General features: G+C 40.4%; 1 long non-coding RNA gene across 6 annotated transcripts in view; it reads right to left on the bottom strand.

Moving 5' to 3' along the window:
- The window catches only part of LOC147375302 (uncharacterized), a 36,594-nt gene extending 26,727 nt beyond the window's left edge, over positions 1-9,867 (bottom strand). For 2 of the 6 annotated variants that reach the window (XR_015158710.1, XR_015158713.1), the window contains exons 1-4: positions 9,727-9,846; positions 7,919-8,004; positions 6,766-6,939; positions 4,608-4,804 (exon numbers count right to left, since the gene is read on the bottom strand). This is a non-coding gene — a long non-coding RNA (uncharacterized LOC147375302). Of the gene's footprint in view, positions 1-4,607; positions 4,805-6,765; positions 6,940-7,918; positions 8,580-9,726 lie in introns of those variants that run through there. The other 4 variants (XR_015158711.1, XR_015158714.1, XR_015158715.1 and 1 more) reach the window with 4 other exon arrangements.
- Positions 9,868-20,407: the final 10,540 nt, after the last annotated feature.

The following is a 20,407-nucleotide window of genomic DNA, read 5'->3' as shown; positions in this document are numbered from 1 at the left end:
TCCTGCATTACAGGTGGATTCTTTACAGTCTGAACCACCAGGAAAGCCACTGAAATCTCTTAACAGCATTAAATTAAGGATTTAAGTATTTATGACATAGTGACTATGCCAAAGCCTTTGACTGTGTGGATCACAATACACTGCGGAAAATTCTGAAAGAGATGGGAATACCAGACCACCTGACCTGCCTCTTGAGAAACCTATATGCAGTTCAGGAAGCAACAGTTAGAACTGGACATGGAACAACAGACTGGTTCCAAATAGGAAAAGGAGTATATCAAGGCTGTATATTGTCACTCTGCTTATTTAACTGCTATGCAGAGTACATCATGAGAAAAACTGGGCTGGAAGAAGCACAAGCTGGAATCAAGATTGCTGGGAGAAATATCAATAAACTCAGATATGTAGATGATACCACCCTTATGGCAGAAAGTGAAGAGGAACTAAAATGCCTCTTGATGAAAGTGAAAGAGGAGAGTGAAAAAGTTGGCTTAAAGCTCAGCATTCAGAAAACGAAGATCATGGCATCTAGTCCCATCACTTCATGGGAAATAGATGGGGAAATAGTGGAAACAGTGTCAGACTTTATTTTTTGGGCTCCAAAATCACTGCAGATGATGATTGCAGCCATGAAATTAAAAGACGCTTATTCCTTGGAAGGAAAGTTATGACCAACCTAGATAGCGTATTCAAAACCAGAGACATTACTTTGCCAACTAAAGTCCCTCTAGTCAAGGCTATAGTTTTGCCAGTGGTCATGTATGGATGTGAGAGTTGGACTGTGAAGAAGGCTGAGCGCCGAAGAATTGATGCTTTTAAACTGTGGTGTTGAAGAAGACTCTTGAGAGTCCCTTGGACTGCAAGGAGATCCAACCAGTCCATTCTGAAGGAGATCAGCCCTGGGATTTCTTTGGAAGGAATGATGCTAAAGCTGAAACTCCAGTACTTTGGCCACCTCATGCAGAGAGGTGACTCATTGGAAAAGATTGTGATGCTGGGAGGGATTGGGGGCAGGAGGAGAAGGGGACGACAGAGGATGAGATGGCTGGATGGCATCACTGACTCAATGGATATGAGTTTGGGTAAACTCCAGGAGTTGTCGATGGATGGGAAGACATGGCATGCTGCAGTCCATGGGGTCACAAAGAGTCGGACATGACTGAGTGACTGAACTGAACTGAAGGACATATTTGGATATATACCTCTAAGAAATTCTTTTGAAATTGTCAAGGTGACATGCAAGAGAATGTTTCTGACATAAGAAGAAGGCTAGAAGCAGTCTCTGTAATAATCATTTCAACATTGGGGAAGAAAAAGCTATTTGACAACTCTGAAAGCAGGAGAAATACAAAGGAAAACGCTCCAAGGCATATAATGACTAAATTGCTTAAAAATAAAAGTAGCCAGAGAAATGAGACATGTTAATTACAGGGGCCAAAAGATGAGAATCACTACTGACTTCTTAATAGAAGTGAAACAAGACATAAGAATACAGAAATGAGTAACAGGCTGCAAGAGAAAAAAAAAGTCAGCCTTAACCTCTGTATCAAATTAAAATGTAAGTCAGAAATCTTCAGAAAAATTAAAGCAGAAAGAATTCTTTGCCTGCATTTCTAGGCTACCAGAAGTATAAAATGAAGTTTTCAGGATGAAGGAATATTATTCCATATGTAAATTCCAATTTATCAGAGGAGAAAAGTTCTAGAAATAGTAAATGGGTGGGTAAATTTAAGACATCTTCTTCTCTCTTAATTGTCTTTCTTAAAATACTATTGGCTGATTACTGAAAAATAAAAATATGATTTCAAATAAATTTCTCTAAATAAAGTGACCTAACATAGCCTAGACAGCATATTCAAAAGCAGAGACATTACTTTGCCAACAAAGGTCCATCTAGTCAAGGCTATGGTTTTTCCTGTGGTCATGTATGGATGTGAGAGTTGGACTGTGAAGAAGGCTGAGAGCTGAAGAATTGATGCTTTTGAACTGTGGTGTTGGAGAAGACTCTTGAGAGTCCCTTGGACTGCAAAGAGATCCAACCAGTCCATCCTGAAGGAGATCAGCCCTGGGATTTCTTTGGAAGGAATGATGCTAAAGCTGAAACTCCAGTACTTTGGCCACCTCATGCGAAGAGTTGACTCAATGGAAAAGACTCTGATGCTGGGAGGGATTGGGGGCAGGAGGAGAAGGGGACAACAGACGATGAGATGGCTGGATGGCATCACTGACTTGATGGACGTGAGTCTGGGTGAACTCCGAGAGTTGGTGATGGACAGGGAGGCCTGGCGTGCTGCGATTCATGGGGTCGCAAAGAGTCAGACACGACTGAGCGACTGAACTGAACTGAAACAGTCATAATAAGCTAAGAAAGATAAGATCAAATAGGGAATTTTTAAAATCCCTATGAAATAAAAAATCACGTTCTCTTCTCTGATGTAAAAAAATATATATATATAATACAGTTGATAACATGCAGAAATAAAAAAGAATAACAGTAGCACAAAAATGGGGTGAGAAGAGAACAGAAGTCTACTCTTGGGTGTTTCTTATGTTATACATTAACTGACATGATATTTTAAAGTGTACTTTGACAAGTTAAAGATGTATATTTCAAAGCAAATGCAACCATTAAAAATCCATAATTAATAAGAAAGTAGTAGAATGCTAAAAGATGCTCATCTAGCATAAAACAAGGTATAAAAGGAAAATACAAGAGACTTCAAACTAGATAAAAGTGAGGTATCATATCATTATATTATTATAATTTTAAATTAAATATAAATACACAAAAAGTTTAAAAGTAAATGCTTGAAAAAATATATACTTTGTGAACAGCAAACATATTAATATCTTACTATATTAATATCAGGCAATATAGACTTCAGAACAAACAATATTAACAGAGATAAAGAGGAACAGTACAAAGTGATGAAATGCAATTTATCAAGAAAACATAGAAATCATAAATGTGTATACTTCTAGCTAAAGACATTCAAAAGACATGAAGCAAAACCTGACCAAACTAAAAAGAGAAATAATCAAATACGCAACTATGTTGCACATTTTAACCCTTCTCTTTCAGTATTTGATAGAAAAAGTAAAGAGAAATAAGGGCTTTTAAATCCTATAAAAAATTAACACTATATTTACAAAAGATTATACACAAGTCAGTATAAAACACTAATTTTTCCTGCATGGAAATAGTATACCAAAAACTGGGGACAGAGCATAAGAAGTGAGAGAGCTCTTCCCTAAGGTACACAGGACCTTCCTCAAGTGCAAAATAGTAGCTGCTCATGATTGAAGAAAACATGAGAGAAATTCTTTCAAGAAACTCCTTCCAAAGTTTATACAGAAACCAAGCTTAATATCAAAAGCCAAGCAGGTTTTTGAGGAGTAAATTGACATAGTGCATACAAAATGATATGGGAAAGTTCAGGATATTGAATAGACAAACAATTTTTAAAAGAACAAAGTTAGAGGCATCATTTAAATTCAAGATGTATTATATTATTTAAATTCAAGATATATTATAAAACCATTATAGATATATAACGGTCAGAGGGATTGATACATATGTTAGTAACTGATTTTTGACAAAAAATTTTGTCAAAAAATTTGAACAAAAAATTTGGATGCATTTTTAGACTGTATTTTATTTCACTGATCCATCTGTGTGTCTTTACAGCAGTCGAACACTGTTTTAATTAGTGTAATTTCATATTGAGCTTTGAAATCCGATTGCCCAACTCAGTTCTTCTTTTTTGTAAATCATCATGTAAATATCTACAAATTTGGATAAAAGGCATCCCATTTTCTACAAACAACCATTCTCCTTTAGAGAACCAACTTCTGGGCTGTTCCTGGACTCTAATAGACACTAGTAGCCTGATAAGGAGACAGTGGATAATCATAAAGATCTACACTGGCTCATGAACACCACCTGGTCAGAATCGTGGACTAAACCAAGTTGTAAGATTAGTGACGACTGAAAGTTACATGTGTGAATTCACCTCTTACAATGAGCACGAAGTATGAGCACATTTGCGAGTTATTTGCATGTCATCCAACGTTGCCTATTAGGGGAAGCCCTCAATTAGCCACGTGAGTAAGGTGCCCATCCTGTGAACATCCATCAGTCTCTTTTATGAGCAACACTGGTACTTGTTTAATAGGCTCAAGTATTTGCAGTGGGATGTGGGGTAATGCATGAGCTCAACAAGATGGATTTTCCCTCCTCATGGCTTCTGCCTATTGGAACCATTGATCTCCCAACTGTCAATACCCAGGATTAAACATTAAGCCCCATATCTTCAGCTAATGTCCTGCATGACAAATCATTCTCCACTAATTTATTGTATTGGACCTCTGCCACCCTAAAGAAAAGGCAAATTTGTTTTCACTGGATGGGATAATTATCCCTACGTGTGTTTGCCTTCCTTGGCTACAGTGGTTCTGCCAGCATCACCAAGAACAGACGCAACAATGCCTTATTGTCACTGTGGTGTTCCTTACAAAGTATTAATATAGTTTCTAATTGAGGAACTTATTTCACCATAAAAGAAGTGGAGTGATGAGTTCCTACCTATGGGATCTGTGGAACTTACCATATTCTCCTTCACACAGAAGCAGCTGATGTTATAGATCACTGGAATGGCCTATTGAAGACTCTTGTTACGGTGCTAGCTGGAAAGCACTATGCACACAGCTGCAACGCTACTTCATAAATGGCCGTTCTTTTTCTGAACCAATGACTTGCAAGTGGTGCTTTTTTATTCCATTTCCAAAATATCTAGGTTTAAGACTAGAGAAACAAAGATAGAAGAGATTTCTTTTACTATCACACCCAATAATCCACATTCCTACTCTTGCTTTCTATTCCCACAATTCTGAACTATGTTAGGTTAAAGACCTTCTCAAGGAAGGAATAACATCATTAAAGTAAGCAGTGTTTGCCTGGTGACATGTAAGTGGAGATTGCCACCTAAATGACTTGGGCTCTCTATGCCACTGAAAGTGAAATTTCCTCAGTCATGTCCAGCTCTTTGTGACCCCCATGGACTATACAGTCCATGGAATTCTCCAGGCCAGAATATTGGAGTGGTAGCCTTTCCCTTCTCCAGGGGATCTTCCCAACCCAGGGATCAAACCCGCCCACACTGCAGGTGGATTCTTCATCAGCTGAGCCACCAATCAACAGGGAAATAAAAAGATATTGAAATAAGGGTACAAGGGACTTCCTTGGTAGTCCAATGGCTAAGACTCCACACTCCCAATGCAGGGGTCTCGAGTTCAATTCCTGGTCAGGGAACTAGATCCCACGTGCCGCAACTAAGAGTTTACATGTCACAACTAAAGACCCTGCATACTGCAAGGAAAATCAAAGATCCCTCATGCCACAACTAAGACCTGACACAGACAAATAAATAAATAAGTAAGAATATTAAAGGGAAACAGATACCATCAAGGCAGAGAGAATCCAGGGGATTCTCTTGAATACATCTAATTACTTCAAGGTCAGTAGTACATGCTAATTAAAGACTACAGTAATAAAGGCAAGACTGCTAAAGACTCAGATGCTTTAGGAATAAAGATTAGTGTCTCCCCACATTGGAAAGACTGATGTTGAAGCTGAAATTCCAATACTTTGGCCACCTGATGTGAAGAACTGACTCATTTGAAAAGACCCTGATGCTAGGAAAGATTGAAGGTGGGAGGAGAAGGGGATGACAGAGGATGAGATGGTTGCATGGCATCACTGACTCAATGGGCATGAGTCTGAGTAAACTCTGGGAGTTGGTGATGGACAGGGAGGCCTGGCATGCTGCAGTCCATGGGGTTGCAAAGAGTCAGACACGACTGAGCAAATGAACTGAACTAAAGAGCCCCAATAATCAGAAGTGAGGGAAAATGGAATATGGATTAGATGGAGGAAAAGTTATAAATGTTATTTATAGCTTCATAACTAGTTTCTGACATGAGCAATGTAGCAGCAATACCTTCTTTCTCTCTTATTGGGGAGGTATTATAAGCATACTCCATGTAACTTCTTCTTCAGGGACTAGGTAAAATTGTACTTGAAATACTGGAAATCAGAGTTGATTAGAAGGCTTGCTATTCTAAGAACTATGTCATATATGTCAGATATGAAATCATATATATATAAAATATGTATTATATATACATATATAAGTGTATATATATATATATATATATATATATATATATATATATGCTTGCTGGAGAATCCCATGGACAGAGGAGCCTGGCAGGCTACAGTCCATAGGGTCACACAGACTCAGACATGACTGAAGTAACTTAGCACTCATGCACATATATATATTATATCTGCATTTTCTCCATTAATAGAATATGAACATGTCCTATCTGTAGTGACCTGTGTCCATTACTCTGTGGCACACCGACTCCTGGCCTTCTACATTTTTGAAGATGCTTGCGCTTGTGCTAGGTCGCTTCAGTTCAGCCCTCCAGGCTTCTCTGTTCATGGGATTCTCCAGGCAAGAATATTGCAGTGGGTTGCCATGCCCTCCTGCAGGGGATCTTCCCGACTCAGGGATCAAACCCATGTATCTTGCATCTCCTGCATTGCAGGTGGATTCTTTACCACTGAGATACCAAGGAAGCCCATTTCTAAAGATGGCAGGCACTTAAATCTAAGAAAGACCATGTTAAATGAACCCGATCATAAGGAAAAATCAGAATGAATCATTGTCTTAAAGAAGAATAAGTAATCCTTTTTCTTACCCTGAACCTGGATATACTTCTCCTGCACTTCCTATTGCTGTTAGTGTCCATAACCAAACGGAAAAAAATAAGGCCAACATGATTTCTGCATCTGCTTTTCCCAGCATCTCTTTGTCTTGGAACTCATTGTTTTTCTTTGTGAATTTTCCCAAAATGAACCAGTAGCAAACTTTCCTTCATGGAGCAGAGCAGGAGAAAATAGAGTAAGGAAAAACAGACCAGAGCTCCAGGTATGTTTCTAATGAGCAGCCATGTTTAAAAACAACTGGACTATGAGGATCTTTTACTTTTATCTAGCTTGCTTCACTCTTTCTATTTCATATTCAGTACCCCATTTCATTTGTTTATGTTCTCCAGTTTCTTCATCTCTTCTTTTTTTTTTAAAATATTCTTACTCAAGCCTTTCTCAAGGGCAGTAGAAAAGTTCTAGTATACATATATACAAATAATATATATAATATATATTTTAGAAAACTTATGAATTTTCGCCTAACTAAAAAATTTATAACATTTTGATTCTACTTGTTTGATTTAGTATGAATAGAATGCTAGATTTCTAATTTAAAAAAAAATAGATATGTGACAAGCAACAAAGGTTTACTATATAGCATGGGGAATTATAGTCAATATCTTGTAATAAGCTATAATGGAAAATAATTTTAAAAATAATACATGTGTATATACATAACAGAATCACACACAAAAAATTCAACTTTTTGAAATTTAGTAATGTTTATCTTTTTACCAGTTTTTGTAAATGTCCTATGGACATCTAATAATAATGTTTGAGATTCAAAATTTTAAATATATTTGTGTAGGATATAAAATTAATATAAAGAGAAATCTACTATATTTAAATTATTAATGACAAAATTCAAGATGCTCCTATTATTTTTTCTGCACTTGATAAAATGTTCTCAGAGAAATTTTAATATGCCTCACTATGATTATATATTTTTTTGTTTTTCCCTTATATCTCTTCTTATTTTTGCTTTATGTATCTTTGTTTCTTTGTTGTTAGGTGTATCATCATTTATGATGTCTATCTTCTTTGTGAATTGTACCTTTTATTATTAAAAATATTCATCTTTGTTTCATTTTTTTAAAAAATTATAGAATGGAACCTAGATTGGAAGAGGATTAGACTACCCACCTGCTTATGACTTAATCCATCCAAAATTTTGACAAATCCTTCCTCTTTCTATGTTCCCAGAAACACCACCTTGGTAACTGCTGCTGCTGTGCAGAGAGAACATAGTGAGGCAGGACTGCACTAGCAACCAGCTTACTCTCGGTGAGTGGTTCAAATGAGCATCCTCTAGTCAAGCCAAGGCAAGTCGACAGTGGCATAGGTATATCCAAGCATCAGCCGAACTCCTAAATGAAGGAAATCCCCTCTCTGGTATCACATTACAGAACTTGACTTAGTCTTTTTTGTTTGTCTGCTATAACTCTCCTGCTTCTGGAACTGGAAATATTTATCATCAATTATCACTGTCTTCTGAATTCCTAAAGAAAGTAAAATAGCCCTCACATTTTGGGTAAAGAGAAGGAATTAATCAGAGAAGGGATTTGACTCTGACCTGTTGTCAGTTATGGTCAAGAGGTTAGGAGATATTAGGTATATCAAAAGTTAGAGTCCAGAGCCAGGATGTGACTTCTCATCACTTCTAATCACTATGCTTGCCCATCAGGGTTCCAGTGGTTCATGCTTAAAGAATCTCAGGGCATAACATGGTCACAACCAAACAGACATTTTTCCCCTTTTGGAGCTTTCCCTTTTGTGTCTTGCTTGTGTCTGTCAGGGATCTTCCAGTCTCTCAACGGTGACCTTTTAGAGATTTCTAGCTCATAAAGCCCAATGGACTCTAGACAGCAGATCCAATAGCCCCTTCCAGGTTATTATGACAAAGCACAGAGGCAGTTCAGGGCTAGGTCTTAATGAGATAAAAGAACAGTTATAATAAGAAAATATGTGAGAAAACCTGTGGGTGTAAAGGTACTGTCAGAAATTATTATTTTATACTGTAAGATTTCAGACAGGTGGAATAGTTTCTGATGATGACAACTGAGCTCTAAGAAGGCTAGTAATTTCAGCTCCTTATCACCAACAAAATTGCTGGCTTAATGTAAGAACCAAATGAGCTTGTTAATGCTCCCTGCCCAACCATCCTCCCCAACCCATATCATCACAGGATCAACCACCTGAAAGGAGATTAATGTTTGAAGAACAAATGCACTGTCTAGAATTTTACTCTAGTCTGAGTTTAAGAAAGAGATTTAATCCCTGTGGTAATTGACTTTTGAGAAATTATCTCCATGCAAATTGAGAAAAATGTGAGCTAATGCTGCCATCAACCAATCATAACACCTTGTTCCCTTCTGATGGGCAAAGGAAAGTCATGGGGCAAGAGGCCAGTCATGTTTGGGGAAATTTCCTTCTCATGGAAATAATAGGAATGGTTTTCTTAAATAGACATTTTCTTGTGCTGAAATATATAAAAGGAGTTTGTGATAAGTGGATGGGGAGCTTTAAAGAACATGCTCCCCTCTTAAACTAACAAAATAGAAGATATTGCTGGGGAGTGAGTGGACAAAGAGGAATTCAAGTCAAAGATTTTGCAGTAAAGGTCAAAGAACTTTGAAACTAGGAGTATTGGAAGTCTTCTTCTTAGGGCTATTGAAGCCCCATAAGGCTGTACAAGAACCTGTACTGAACAGAAGCATAATAATTGCTAATAACATCTATCAAGTGCCTACTATGAGTCTCACAATGTTCAGCGTTTTAGACACACCTAACAACTATTCTGCAAGAGAGATGTGACTGTCTCAAAGCCTAGGCTGGAGCCAGGCATTGTTATCTTGAATGAATGAGTAGAAGTAGTGTGAAGTAAGAAACTTAAAAGTAGTAGTACTACCTTGGTTGAATAATATCAATAAAAAAGAAAAATGGATTTTTACCTGAAAGGAAGAGTGTGACTTCTGAGAAAGCCTGCAGAATGCTGACTCTGCCTCTTGGCTCTGTGGTCCACTGTGGGAGAATTAAAGTGGTAGCAATTAGTGACACCCACATGGTGGAAAGTGATTTCCACAGGGCTGAGTCAAATTTTCTTCCAGGGAGTGGGTTAGTCAAGGTTTCCCAGAGAAACAAAACCGATCAGATGTGTATTCATATATAGAGAGATTTATTTTACTTATGTAATTGTGTAGGCTGACAAGTCTGAGATCCAGGGCAGGCCAGGAGTATGGACTCTCAGGGAACTTAGTCTTTTAAGGCTTTCAGCTGGTTGGATGAGGCCCAGCCATATCACTGAGGAGAATCTGCTTTACTCAAAGTTTACTGATTAAATGTTAATTGAATCAAAAAATATCTTTACAGCAACGTCTAGATTGGTGTTTCACCAAACACTGGAAACAGTGATCTACCCAAGGAGCCATATAAAGTCAGCCATGGAGGGAAGTAGTGCCCTCCTCGTGGTCAGGTCACTGACCCTTGCCTTGACCCAAGCCCAGCTTTGTTCCAGTGAGCCCTTCACGTAGCATCACAATGAAGCCTATTCTAGCCTATTGTTGACAATCGATTTAGATGTGGAGGTTCATCTAGCAAACAAAAGAGAACAGAACCCAGCAATGACAACCTCCCTGCCCAGTCTGTTCTTTGGGGCTATTTCAGTTGATTCTCTGAGCTGCTGGATCCTGAACCCTGCCAGCCTGCTGAAACATAATAACTATCTGCTCAACATCCTCATCTGAACTAGATCCTACCCTTTTCTCTTACTGACTTCCAGGATCCCTACTGGGGGAACTTCAAATTCTGATGCCCTTGTGGTCCATGTTGTAAAACCCACACACACCTGGAGAAGGTGAGCAGCATAACAGATTAAGTCACACTGGCCTACTGGCCTAGGTTATAATCTTGACATCGATTTTCTGTGTGCTGCGTGACCTGCAGCAAGGCTTTATTAAAAAGTAATATTGATTCTGTTCTCAAAGTGTTATTGTATTAAATGGAACTAAGTCTTCTGTTAATGTAACCAAACTACCACACTGCAGAACAAACGTCACTGCTGAGTTAGTTAAGTATGAATGTGAAGGAATACGAGTGTGACTCTGACATCCCACCTGCATTTATCTGAGACAAAGAAACTTAGGGACTACAGTCCTGCTCACCACTCAGCCAGAAAAGCTTGATTATCATAGCTTTTATACCAAACACAATAACTCTGAATAAACATGGAAGCATGGACCATTTATTAAATTAATTTTTATTGGAGTATAGTTGCTTTACAATGCTGTGTTAGTTTCTACTGTACAGTTTGTGAATCAGCTAAACATACACATATATCTCCTCTTTTTTGGATTTCCTTCCCATTTAGGTCACCACAGAGCACTGAGTAGAGTTCCCTATGTTATACAGTAGGTTCTCATTAGTTATTTATTTCATACATAGTATCAATGGTATATATTCATCAATCCCAATCTCCAAATTCATCCCACTCCCCTTTCCCCCTTGGTATCCATGAGTTTGTTCCCTATGTCTGTGTCTCTATTTACTTTTTAAAGATTTCTTAAAATGGTAAGTTCTTCCTTTTGCAATTACATCTTATATGATAATAATTATGCGTCTAAATAGTCGAATCTAGGGCATGTAAGAGAAATAGATTTTTATTCTTACTTCTTTTTGCCTGCACCATTACACTACTGAGTTCTGGTTCCCCTGAGAGCTAGAAAAGGAAACACTTCTGAATATTCAAGAAGAAAAAGGGAGGGAAGCATGAGAGACATGTTACTTCTAACCCACTGCTCCAACACATTTCCTTCCATAGTAGAATCCAATGATGAGGAAGACAATCGGTAAAGTTTAAGGGCAGGAATTACAGTTTCCACAAGGTCTCTGCAGACCTAACATATGTGGAACGGTGTGTTATCGTAAGTAAGCCTTGCTCTAGCTGAAATATCATGTAAGATGGGATGGTAAGTGGGGAGTTTAAAGGAGCATAGCAGAAATTCCCTTGCCAGATAGAGGTTGGACTGAAAGGAGGATATAAACAGAGCCTAGAAGAGAATCCAGGTCATTCCTGGATGAGACTATAGTGACTGAAAGGTAAAAAGAAAGAAATGATTGGTAATAACATCTATTTCCCCTGGCACTGACATTCCCTCATTTTTGTATGCTGCTCGATTATTTCAGTTCACATCCCTGCCCTAGATCTGCCTGGAATCCCATCTTCTCTGGGATGGACTACTAACTGGTCATGGTAGAAAAGAGACTGCCTCAACTGATCATAGACTAGGTTTGATTTGCTAATACGTATTTAGAATATGTTGATCTATGTTGATCTACATAAAATTGTCATTTTTCTAGGTTAAAATGATTAAATATCAGCAATTGCAGGTTGTTCATACAACTTGGGTCATTAATAGCCTGTCACTCTTCTGTTTTATACTGATTTTATCAAGTTTGATATAAATATTATATTGGAGTGTTCACAAGTCTTAATTTTTTTATGTATTAATATAATCTTTGCATTTGTTTTTATCGTTCAGTCTCTAAGTTGTGTCTAACTCTTTGTAACCCCATGGACTGCAGCACACCAGCCTTCCCAGTCCTTCACTATCTCTTGGAGTTTGCTCAAACTCACATCCATTGAATTGTTGATGTCATCCAACCATCTCATCCTCTGTCGCCCCCTTCTCTTTCCGCCCGCAGTCTTATCCAGCATCAGGGTCTTTTCCAATGAGTCAGCTCTTTGCATCAGGTGGCCAAAGGATTAGAGCTTCAGTTTCAGCATCAGTCCTTCCAATTAATATTCAGGATTGATTTCCTTTAGGATTGACTGGTTTGATTTCCTTGTTGTCCAAGGGACTCTCAAGAATCTTCACCAGCACCACTTCCTCTTTAAATATTTTGTAGAATATAAAAAGTTCGATCCCTGGGTCAGGTAGAGTCCCTGGAGAAAGAAATGGCAACTCACTCCAGTATTCTTGCCTAGAGAATCCTTAGGACAGCGGAGCCTGGCAGGCTATAGTCCATGGGTTTGCAAAGAGTCAGACATGACTGAGCACACACACACATTAAAATTGCTTGCTTTTGAAATTTACTTTATGGGTTGGTCGAAAGGTTTATGATTTCTGGCATTCATCATTCACAGTTTTTACATCATTTTGTGCTGATTTGGTCAAATCTCTGTGTGTAGAAATTTTTCAATTTTATTTAAACTTTTAATTTTATTGATATGGTCCCTGGAATGTTGTGCATGGTGACATCCAAGCAGCCCATGGAATTCAAGGTGGTGCTGCTGAGCCTTGGCTCCCCACAGTGGCGAGCCCTTGCCCACTTCAGGCCTCCTGTCTCTGAATGCCAAGCCATTGCTGCTACTGTCGCGGCTTCAGACACAGACCCCATTCCAACTAGCTATGTATCTAGTTCCTCAACCAGGGATTGAATCTGTTACCCCTGCCGTGGAAGTGCAGTTTCTTAACCGTGGAACCTAGAGTTTGTCATACAGAGTGAAGTAAGTTAGAAAGAGAAAAACAAATATTGTGTATTAACACATATACATAGAATCTAGAAAAATGGTACTGGTGAACATATTTGCAGGGCAGAAGTAGAGATGCAGACCTAGAGAATGAACTTCATGGATATAGCAGGGGATGGATACGGTGGGACGAATTGAGAGTAGCACTGACATATATACTCTACATATATACACTACTATGTGTAAAATAGCTAGTAGTGGGAAGCTGCTGTATAGCACAGGGAGCTTAACTTGGTGCTCTGTGATGACCTTAGAGGAATGGGATGGGGTGGGTTGGGAGAGAGGCTCAAGAGGGAGCGGGTATATGTATACATATGGCTGAGTCATGTTGTTGTACAGCAATTATACTCCAACTAAAAAATAAAGAATAAAAAAAATAAAGAATATAGTTGTTATTGAAGATGGAGACATATAAAAGCTGTTCACAAAGAAGCTTGTACTTTGGAAAGTCAGCCTCACTCCTCAGCACTGACAGTACTCACAGTTCTCCAGCTTTCTCATGGATGAAAAAGGATGAGCCCACCTACTCTGACAAATTGGAATAATATGCTGCTATTATTATTATTATTATCGTCGCTTCAGTTGTGTCCGACTCTGTGCGACCCCATAGACGGCAGCCCACCAGGCTCCCCCATCCCTGGGATTCTCCAGGCAAGAACACTGGAGTGGGGTGCCATAATATGAGTGTCTCTTAAAAGATGATGAAGATGAAATTCAGGAGGAGTATGAGCAAATCCTCAACACCAATCTAGCAGAACAATTTGAATCTTTTGTGAAATTCACACAAGATCAGATTATGCAACATGTGAAACAAAGCCAACAAGCTACATGTCCTGAACATTTCTTGCATATCTGGGTACCAGTTTTGACCTCATGAGATAGTTGCTGCACACTTTTTACAACTGCTTCGATATCACATTTCAGCTCCAACTTTGCATCCTGAGAACGCTTATACATTTCTGCAGGTCCATTTTATACAACTGGAAAGACCTTTAAACTTTCTGGTTGCCACAAGCATATTTTTCTTTTCTGCTCATCAAATATACAGCTGTGCCCTACTGTGAGAGATTTTGCAAACAAAAATACCTGGAGCAGCAGTTTAGCAAAAATATGCCCTCACTGGCACTCAACAAATGGGTTCCCAAGCACAATTCTGGAAGTGTATGAAAGTGAGTGTATATATGTCTATGTATTTTAAGTTGTATGTGTGCTCAATCATGTGCAACTTTTTGTGATTCCCTGGACAGTAGCCCACCAAGTTCCTCTGTCCAAGAAATTTTCCCAGAAAGAATACTGAAGTGAGTTGCCATTTCCTACTCCAGGGGAATCCTCCCAACCCAGGGATCAAATCCACCTCTCTTGCATCTCCCCCATGGGCATACAGGTTCTTTACCACTGTGCCACCAGGGAAGCCCAGGTATTTTAAATTATTATTTTTATTGTGCAAATATTTTTGATTTTGGGGATTCTGGTTGTGAATTTTATGCACAACAGTTATGGTTAAAAATATTTGCTTGGTCTACAGAAGATTGTTAATGTTTTGTGATGATATAAGTTGTAACAGTAAATTGTTTTGTGTGTAGGTATTATTAATACTGGGACTATTTCCAGACACAGAATATGAATCATAAGTTAGGATGAACATTAGATGTGATTATGATGACACAGCAAAGATCTGTGGTCCTAGGTATACAAATCCATGGTGAGGAATTAGAACAAACCCGAGACAGGACATTTGACGCCTTACTCTTCCTAGTCATGTTAGAACATGATTTTTTTACTCCAAGCTTTGAAACACCCAAGTGGAGTCTGTGCTCACCTCATGTACATAGGAGCTCCCTGGACACTGAACCTCTCAGAAGAGTCTCCTCTGTGGCAGAAGCATCAGGGTTTGCTTGGGAGCACAACAAAGGTGGGCATAGGGCTGGGCCAGGCCCCGGACCCACTGCTCCTCGGAAGGTTGACTCTTTGCAACCCCATGGACTGTAACCTGCCAGGCTCCTCTATCCACGGGATTTCCCAGGCAAGAATACTGGAGTAGGCTGCCATTTCCTTCTCCAGGGGATCTCCCTGACCCAGGGATTGGACCTTCATCTCCTCACAGTTATATCCTCAGTGCCTCTACCAATTCTTGTAACAGGAGAGGTGCTCAGATATTCATTGAATAAGGGCATGACCATGAGACACTGAGCAGGGTGAGGAGAAGGAGAGATGCTTTGACTCCAGCACAAAATTCAACCAGCCCAGGCTACGCTTTGTTCCCACAACTTCTCATCTAACCTCAAATCCACTTGCTTCTCTCCATGGCTAGAGAATTAAAGATGACAGGGTGTCTTTAACGGCTCTTGCCTCACCTCCTGTTCCTTTACTCCTGATTTGTTGTTTGTTACATCTTTTGGTATATTTCAGAGTCTCTGCTTTTCATGATCTTTCCAAACACGATATTCATGACTGTGATCTTGACTCAGCCTTACTTTCATCCTGTCTACTGATCTATGTTTCAAGAGTAGAATGAGTAACAGTAAAGGGGAATAAACATGGAATTGAAGAAGACAGTTTTTCTCTGCTTGTCACTGGAGACAAAACAGTTATTTTACTCCAGGGAAGGGCTGTGCTGGGATCTTATCCCCTCTCAGCCTCATAGGCCAAGGCTTGATGCTCTGCAAGGATCCAGAGAGATGGTGGAATCACCAGAAAGACTGTCTCAAAAGCATCTGTGTCATCTGATCAAATATGTATCATACAGGATGCCAGGCTGTTCAGTTTCAAATGACAGGGGAGCCTTGTGTATTTCAGTCCATGGTTTCACAAAGAGTGGGACACAACTTAGCAACTGAACAAAAACAAAACAGGCTGAGAGGAGGTGTACATGGATGAAGTAAGAATAAACAAGATTAAAAAACATGTTTTTCCCCCCTCTGGCATTTTATTAACCATCAGTGGACATCCTGACCTAGAGAAACATAGTTGGATGCAAATTCGGACAGACATTGGCCGGAGCCGCTGGTTGAGTTCCTTTGAAAGCCAAGCTGCAAAGGCTAAAAAATACATGAGTGCCATCTAGAGGTAAAATTCACAGGGCAGGCTTTTAAAAGTCTGCTGTTAGAAAAGGAGTAACAGAGATATGCTCCCAGAGACCCCCTAATCCTGGCAGTCTGATGGATGTCATTAAGGAATTTTTTTCACATCTTGGGTCAACATCTGCCTCCATTTTCCCTGACCACTGCAGACCACAGCAACCTCCCTTTCTCTGACTTTTTCTAAGATAGTTTCTTTATCATCAATTCAGTTCCAAGTCAGAGCACTTTCAATCTTCAACAAATATTTTTTAACATATTCTTTGATCCAGACTGATCAACAAAGAGACTGCCTGCTGACTCACAACCAGTCAGCCCTGGGGCTGGAGGGGCACTGTGCAACCTCCGGTCCCCTTGGTTGGAGCACACTGTATGTCTCTGAAAAGTGTTCCCTGCCCTTGTCAGGACAGGATCTTCTGAAAACCATATCCCACCATCTCCAGAAAAGGTGAACCTTTGCAGGCAGGTCATTATGCAGTGCAGATCATGGGCTTGAAACTCAGCAGGATGTAATACTGAATCCTAGCTCTGCTACTTACCCAAAGTGCAAACTACCTAACCTTGAGCAAATTACTAAGATTTGATTTTCTACTTTGTTAAATGGAATGATAGTAGTTACCTTGTGGTCTTATGGTAAGGATTAGAGACAGTATTTATTATTTATATAGGACCTAGCACAATTCTTGAAACAAAGAAAGTGGTAAGAACTTATTAGCTTTTTCTATCACTCTAATAATAATAAAAATTCAAGCTTTGAGATTAACTCACCTACCTTGCAAAATTGTTGACAGGATTAAATTATGTACACATGTATGATAGACTGCCAAGTGACACGGAACTTAAGATTTTTTTCATCAAGAGAAATTGCCAGTGATTTCTGACACACACTGTTTTTATCACCTTGAAGTAGATCTTTGGTTTTCCTTTGAACACTTTAGACACACCTCTTAGTTATCACAAACGAAAGGCACCAAGTACACACTGAGATGTGGGATGGGATGTGATAGAACACTTTCAGGTTCACAAAGACTGTTCTTTGCAAGACCTCCCAAGATCTGACCACTTAAAAGAAGGAGATAAACTTGCCTGGAGTTGAGGAATCTCCAGGAAGATTACAGTCTCCTTGACGGACGGACTGCACTTGGAAGCATCACTCAACCCTCTGTGCTACGTGACGTTCTTGAAAGTTCTTGATACTCTTGGACCTCAAGGGAGGTAGATATTCTAGGAGGGTAGACTTGAACAATTAATTAAGAAGTGAAACGTCTTGTAAACCTTATTGATGCCTCAGACTGGCGAAGAGGGTCATTTAAACATTGCATCTGGATGATGGTAGTGCTCAGTCAGTGGGGGTTCTATAAAACTGAAGCTAGAGCTCATTTCACTTAAAAGCAGGTTCATCCGGGTCCCTGTAGCATCCTCTCTGTGATACCCACTCTCTGGTTCGGCCAGAGCGCTCTCAGGATGGAGGGAGAGACTGCAGGGCAGAGAGGCAGGCCAGGCTGCCAGACGCAGACGCAGCTCAGAATTCTAAAATGTTCTTCACACGCTCCTCCCCTTCAGTGCACGAGGTTCTCTAGCAGGGAGGCATGTCTCAAAACAACACTTACCCTTTGGATATTTCTAATATGAACTAGCTGGAAGTGGTGCATCTGAAGAGCAGCTGCCCAAGCTGCAGACCGTTCTTCCTTTCTCTTTCCCTTTTCCCCACCACTGTTCTGTTTCTGGCACAGGATACAGGGAGAACAAACAGGGGAGGGAATGAAGTAATAGTTCTTATGGACGTGACAAAGTCCAGAGGCCTCCAATGTCTCTTGAGTGTGTTGTACTTTCTCTCCCGGTGGACTTCCTGTGTTTGCTACATGAATAATGCACTTTTAAGCACTTGAAACAACACAATGGCAATCTTAACAAAACGGCAATTTGAAGGTAAACTGCCATCACTAATTTGCATCTCAGCAGCGCAGCCTTCTTTTAATGCACACTTAATTACATTAGAGGCACGGGGGATAAATCATATTCTCATGGCCCGTTGATGGGATTACCCCACAGACACAAACATCCAGAACTATCTTGAGGTTTATTGGTGACAAATATCAGCCCATTGTCCTAATGGTGAAATAACACCATCTACTACTACAGGATACAAATTAAATTTAGTGAAATACCTTAAAAGCAATCTCAGAATTACAGGCAATGGGAGTTTGGGGGTTCGGAAAAATAACCCACGCCTTTTTCAGCCATGGCAACATACTATAATCACCTGGGGAAATTTTAAAAAATAGCAATGCACAGGCCCCACCTCAGACCTATTAAGTCAGAATCTCTAGGGAGAGAGCCCAGTTATCAGGATATTTTCAAACTTCCCAGGTGATTAATAAGTACAGCCTAGAATGAACAGCACCAACATAAATCAACTCTGTGATTTTGCAGGCGGAGGCTCGAGGCCCTCCGGTGGAGGGTAACTGATTTGTGTAGGGCTCCCAGGGGTGGCTGGAGAGCAGAGTCTGGAGCCTCGAGCTCTGCCCAGCTGGCACTCTTCCCTCATTGGTTCTCCCTTTACCCCGTGTCCGCCTTATCAGTAAACAGAGGATGTGAAAGCCATCAAGCCACTAAAGCTGCCCTGAGGGGGAGCCCTGAGGGAAGTCCAGTGTGTGTGTGTGTGTGTGTGTGTGTGTGTGTTCAGTCATGGCCGACTCTTGGCAACCCTTAGTCTGCCAGGCCCCTCTGTCCACAGACCTTTTCAGGCAAGAATACTGGAGTGGGTTGCATTTCCTCATCCAAGGTATCTTCTTCCTCCAAGGGATCTTCCTGACCCAGGGATCAAACCCCGGTCCTCTGTGTCCCCTGCAGGTGAATTCTTTAACCCGCTGAACCATCAGGTAAGCCCTGGTGGAGACAAAGGGGCTGCATGCAGCTAAGTCCTCAGCTACAGCAGCCCTGCCCTCCCCACCACTGGTGAACTCAGAGGGAACTCAGGGTGGAAAAGGATAGGATGCTGGCCCTGGGTAGCTAAGGTGTATATCCAAGGAATGATTTCAATAAGCCCAGAGTTTTGCGCCTTCCCATGCACAGAAAAGCACTAAACTCCTTAACTCAAGATATCTGGTTTTCTTTAATTAACAGTAATCGTTTGATGTTCAGACTATCTGGCCTTTGTTGCAAAAACTCCCATATATCCTGGCTCCTCCCTTAGCCTGCCAGGCTTGAAGTCCTCAGAATGTCTGCTGAATGAAACAGTTTTCAATATTTAGGTGTGCTTTCCCCCCCCCCCGCCCCGACCTCCCCAATGGCCCACCTTGGACTCCAAGTCTTATTTCATTCAGTGACTCTTCAGATTAGCACACCTACTGTGTGCCAGAGAACTCCACTGCTGGAATATGCTGTTAGCCAAACCTTTCTCAGGTGGCTCAGTGGTAAAGAACATGCCTGCCAATGCAGGGGACATGGGTTTTATCCCTAGGTCTAGAAGATCCACTGGAGAAGGAAATGGCAACCCATTCCACCATTCAACATTCTTGCCTGGGAAATCCCATGGTCAGAGGAGCCTGGCGGGCTACCATCCATGGGGTTGCAAGAGTCGGACACAACTGAGTGACTGAGCATGCACATACACATCTACTCAGAAACTGTTAATCTTCTACCCTTAGTGCCCAGCCCAGAAAGAGCACATCTGAATGAATGAATGAAGTTTACCCCTGGGCCACAGGCAGCCATACTACTGATCCCAAGTTAACTCTAGGGCAACTAAACAATTACAACAAACCTTTTTCACTGCCGTGATTTTTTCAGTGCTCCTGACAAGCATTGCTCCTCCAAGCCATCTTCTGACTAATCCAACCACAAGAGGGAGCCAAGTGCCCCATTCTTTTTTTGCAGAGACCCACAGTTAGGAGGAATCAAGGGGAGGGCAAGCAGATAACAAACTCAGTTGCTAAAGAATCCACCTGCATTGCAGGAGACCCTGGTTCGATTCCTGGGTTGGGAAGATCCCCTGGAGAAGGGAACGGCTACCCACTACAGTAT

The sequence above is a fragment of the Bos grunniens genome, chromosome 3 (genome assembly GCF_055505025.1).
Source record: "Bos grunniens cultivar Pamir isolate PY7600 chromosome 3, Bosgru_T2T1.0, whole genome shotgun sequence".
In the NCBI taxonomy this organism is placed as follows: domain Eukaryota; kingdom Metazoa; phylum Chordata; class Mammalia; order Artiodactyla; family Bovidae; genus Bos; species Bos grunniens.
This window is presented reverse-complemented; position numbering and strand designations above follow the sequence as displayed.